General features: G+C 39.3%; 1 pseudogene; it reads left to right on the top strand.

Moving 5' to 3' along the window:
* Positions 1–4,300: 4,300 nt before the first annotated feature.
* LOC143386531 (putative ribosome biogenesis protein RLP24 pseudogene) lies at positions 4,301–4,935 on the top strand (annotated as a pseudogene).
* The last annotated feature ends 320 nt before the right edge of the window (positions 4,936–5,255 follow it).

Genomic DNA, 5,255 nt, shown 5'->3' with positions numbered 1-5,255 from the left:
AATCTTTAGTACACCATATTTATCTTATTGCTGATAGATGAGATTTTACTGCCAGAAAGTGATAACTTAATGATCTCTGTTAAACAATGCAAGTCCAAGGAGACTTCAAGCATCAATTATTTATAAGCAGACTTGGTGCTGTGTCCCCATGTAAAGGTAGCAAATCTCCTGTAATGAGGTGGATGCACCCCTATATCACCTGACCACAATGATCTCATCTGAAAGAGACCAGAAGTATGGCAAAACTTTGAACCTCAAAAAATCTTAGAGAGGCGAGGCCACAATGATGTCTTAGAGTCAAGTTCATGGAATACTGCCTTCATGGCATACATTAAGAGTGCCTGGGTGGCAACACACTATCCCATGCTAGGTCTTGTGAAGAGCAAAATACTTACCCCTTTGGCACAGCCCTGCGCATGAGGCTATGTGTTGAATTCCCTGCTCTTGCTCCATTGCTCACTCCTTGATTGGTCACTGCAGAAATTGCATTGGTGGCTGCCTGTAATCTGCTAAGCTACTGCCTGAGTATATATACATGGTAACTTCACAATAAAATGGGACCTGTTTCCTGCTTGATGTCCAGAGGTCTTTATTAGTGACTTCACAGACACAGTCTCTTCTACAATTTTCCGTGAAACCCCTTGCTGGACGAGAAAGAGCCCACATAAACATCAGTACACAGCATTTGTCTTTTTTTGAAGGATCAAAAAAAATCCTTGTAACGTAACTCTCCTGACCTCTAATGAATGTCAGTATGTTTGCATTTCCATCACCACATCATCGATTTTTGGATATTTACTCACTTAGTCTTTGTTCCAGAGAAGGTTATTCTTCCATTAGAAATGACTGGGTGATCTTTTCTTTTTTTTAAGCATTTATTAGGGTGGAGATAATGAAAAGAACTTTCTGTATCCTGCCATTTTCTACAAATGACAGTTCCTTCATACTATTTTAAGCAGGATTCAGCTTGTCCATGAGTCCCTTTTTTTTCTTTTAATCTATGCAGAAGGTTTTACTTTTCTTCATGCTGCTTTTCACATCATACCTACAAGTCAACTGATGGAGTTATGCTGAGTGAAAAAAAAATACCAATAAATTGATATTAGGTAGGCCTGCCTACATCTTCCATGGAGGTTGTAACAACTGAGTTGTTGCCTCAGATTATTGGGAGAAAATAAATTCAGTTTAAACTCACTAAGCTTGTAATATTTTAGCCTAAATTCACTCTCCACAGAGAATTTTAGGTCCTCCAAGGCATCTATTCACCACAGGATTTTGCAAAGTAACCATGGATGCACTAGCTACAACATAAACCAGGGGATCATTCCATAATTTATTTGAGACCAAACCAAACCAGTAACTGTTGCTCTTCTGCAGGATTCAACACCCTCACCATGAGAGTCATATTCACTAATGAAAAAAAATCTAGTACAATTTTCAACTGCATTGACCATATGCAACTTTGGTTTGATTTTGATCAAAGTATTTATTTAATCACTAATGAAACATTTTAACTGAAAAAAATAATGATATACACTTTTAAAAGTATTTATTTTCTAAATGTTTATTTTCTAGATGTAGGTGGACACAATATCTTTATTTAATTTATATGTGACACTGAGGTTTTAACCCAGTGCCTCACATGTGCTAGTTGCTCACTCTACCTCTGAGGCAAAATCCCAGTCTCTCGTGTTATACACTTTGATGTCTACGTTTTTGTTTAAAAGAGTGTTTTGATTCTTCCAAGTTTTTCTGTGGATAAGCAGTTTACTATTTTATTTATTCTACTTATTTATTTTCTTTGCACCTGTAATGAAACCCAGGGACACTTAATCACTGAGCCACATCCCTAGCCCTTTTATCTTTTTTATTTTGAGACAGAATCTTCCTAATTTTCTTAGGACATTTCTGAGTGGCTGAGGCTGGATTTTAATTATGATCCTCCTGCCTCAGCCTCCCAAGCTTATGGGATTACAGGCATCATTTTCATTATGTTTAAATAATTTGACATTTTATGAATATTTAAAAAAACGTGCCGAACATTTGGAATCTTTAGTTGTAGGCAAATTTTGAAATGGGCACAAACACTGGTAGGATTAACTAGTTCTTGTGTTCTATTCTATATATACAACAATATATGATATGATTCAAAATTACTAGAAGAAAATAAATGTGATAAACAAAATGAGAAATGATAAGTATTTGAGGAGGCAAAATGATAATTACACCATTATTATCAATATATGTGTCAAATTACTATATTGTATGATAAAGATATACTTGTTTCAGACTGGAGTGGTGACTCAGTGATAAGCACTTTCCTTGCATGTGTAAGGCACTGTGTGCAATCCTCAGCACCACATAAAATAAATAAAGGTATAACAATTATCTACAACTAAACAAAGAAATTAAAAAAGATATATGTGTAAATTAAATTATAAAGTTATGAATAGTTGTACATATATATCAAAGTATTTTCCCCAAGATATGTATTAATTCAAAAGAAAAATATAGTAACTTTATAGTGGATAGACCCTTTAGACATCAACTTAACTAAGTGATCAAGGTCATCACCACCAGTAATCAAACATGTTGGAGACATGAGCCTCTTGATATGGTGAGCTGAGAAGGAACCACCACCATTTCTGTGGTATTGCCAAAACTGCAGAGCCTCCCTCTGATCTTGAGAAAACACAAGGTAACCCACAGTTCTACAAAACACTTATTCCTCAGTGCTGTCAAGATCATGAAAGATGAGTATAGACTGAGGGAATGTCACCAATGTTAAGGTCTGTAAACAAGTCAGGATGGCGCCTGGCATTTTGCCAGAGGGAGTGGTTTGTGAGGTGGTACCAGCAAGCCATTAACTGTGATTCGTTGACTGCTGTATCTAGTTTATGTTAATTAAGATAATCTGTGTGGAATGTATATATACCCCTTCTGTCCTACAATAAATGGCTCCCACTCCTGCTGTATCAATCTACACAAGTTGTTTGTCACCCCCTGGTTATTTTGCTGCAGCAGTACTGCGGCAACAAATTGATCAGGGACACAAAAGAAAAATAACAACTAAATGCAGTGTGGTGTCCAGAATGGGGTGATGGAAGCAGGAAAAGATCTTAGTAGAAAAACGGGAAATTCCAATAAGAGTTGTTTTGTTTTGTTTTAGGTACTGGGGATCTAACTCAGGACTGCTTTACCATTGAGCTACATCCACAGCCCTTTTTTATTTTCATTTTTTTTAAATTTTGAGACTGGGTCTCATTAAATTGCTTAGGGCCTTGTTAATTTGCTGAGGCAGGCCTCGAATTCCCTATCCTCCTGTCTCAGCCTCCTGAGCTGCTGGGATTACAGACATGCACCACTGTACCCAGCATCCAATAAGATGTGAAGTTCAGGTGATTGTACTGAACTAAGGATAAGTTCTCAGGCTTGATCATTTACTAGGGTTATGTAAGATGTGAATATTAGGGAAGGCTAGGTGAGGGGTGTACTGAAGCTATCTGTTCTATTTTTGGCAACTTTTCTGTAAATCTAAAATTAGGTCAAAATAAAAGGTTTAAAAAAATGCCACTTCGAAAATTTAGGGCAGATGCCTGGAAGGCCTCATGGGAAATTTCACTGCTCTGCCTGTCTTTGGATTTGAGATTGGGAGACCTCCTGTCCTCAGAGCATTAAAGCACCCACGAAGATTTATTCAGTCATTCTGGCCTATGGTTGGCCAAATGGCTTATACCTTTAGGACAGACTGACCCCCCTTTCTCCTCTGCAGTATGGAGCCCTGAGCCCCCCACCCCACGTTGGGATTCTCATCCTGGGTGGCAGAGGCTGCGAGGTGAGGCTGCAGCAGTCTGGGGAAGGCTTGGCAGGTGAGTGAGAGGGTGCTCCAGAGGGAGGGAGGCTCAGACAGTGTTTAGCTGTAGAGTGGGGCTTAGCAGAGGCGAGGGGAAAAGGGAGGGGGGCTCTCCTTCTCAAGGGGCCCTTTCATGTTGAAATCAGCCATCATGAATGCTGGGGGCCCAGGAGCCCAGGCGTGGGAAATGTGAGAGCCCCCTTATGTCCCCTCATGTGACATGTCGTCTGTGGCTCCCAGCCGGCCAGCCAGGATGCATTAGGAGAAGTGTCGGTGTGCACCTAGGGCGGGGGAGGGTCCCATCAAGACATTGACCCACTCAGGGAAGGGAGATTTGAAGAAGCAAGTTCTAGACTCTCCTGGTGCTGGAGGGGAGGGTGGACTGGGCACCCTGTTGGCTTCAGCATCAGGGGTGGGGCAATTGGCAAGAATCCAAGAGAATGTCGGTGGGGACCCACGCGGCCTCAACATGCGTATGGAGAAGTGTTATTTCTGTTCAGGGCCCATCTACCCCGGCCACGGCATGATGTTCGTCCGCAATGATTGCAAGGTATTCAGATTCTGTAAATCCAAATGTCATAAGAACTTTAAAAAGAAGCGTAATCCTCGCAAGGTCAGGTGGACTAAAGCATTCCGGAAAGCAGCTGGCAAAGAGCTTACAGTGGATAACTCATTTGAATTTGAAAAACGTAGAAATGAACCTGTCCAATACCAGCAAGAACTATGGAATAAAACTATTGATGCAATGAAGAGAGTTGAAGAGATCAAACAGAAACGCCAAGCTAAATTTATAGTGAACAGATTGAAGAAAAATAAAGAGCTACAGAAAGTTCAGGACATTAAAGAAGTCAAGCAAAACATCCATCTTATCAGAGCCCCTCTTGCAGGCAAAGGAAAGCAGCTGGAAGAAAAAATGGTACAGCAGTTACAACAGGATGTGGACATGGAGGATGTTTCTTAAAAATCTTACTCTATAATCATTTCTATGTGTACATTTGAAAATCTCCTTTGGAGACTTAGAATTTAATTCTAAATAATTAATTTTTATATAAGGTCACTGAAGTGAAAGGTGATTACAAATACTGTTCTACATTACTATCTGCAAAGCATCAGATTATGGATGTTAGATTGCACCTCATTGTAATGTCTTCATTGATAGACATGCTTATGTAAATCATGAAAATTCTCTTTATAAATGCACAAGTGGATTGTGGACAGAATGGTCATGCCTTTTGGATAATGGCAATAGGCAGCATTTATTTAATAAGTAATTACAAAAATTTATGGCCAGTGATAGGTAAAATCAAATTTTCTTTGCAGTAAAATGTTCCCTTTATTATGTTATAGAAGGGAGGATACAACAATCTCAAAATGTATGGCAATCTCAAAATCATTAATTTTA

This window comes from Callospermophilus lateralis, unplaced genomic scaffold, assembly GCF_048772815.1.
Source record: "Callospermophilus lateralis isolate mCalLat2 unplaced genomic scaffold, mCalLat2.hap1 Scaffold_185, whole genome shotgun sequence".
Classification (NCBI taxonomy): Eukaryota; Metazoa; Chordata; class Mammalia; order Rodentia; family Sciuridae; genus Callospermophilus; species Callospermophilus lateralis.
Note: the sequence above shows the minus strand (reverse complement) of the source record. Positions and strands in the feature narration are given on the sequence as shown.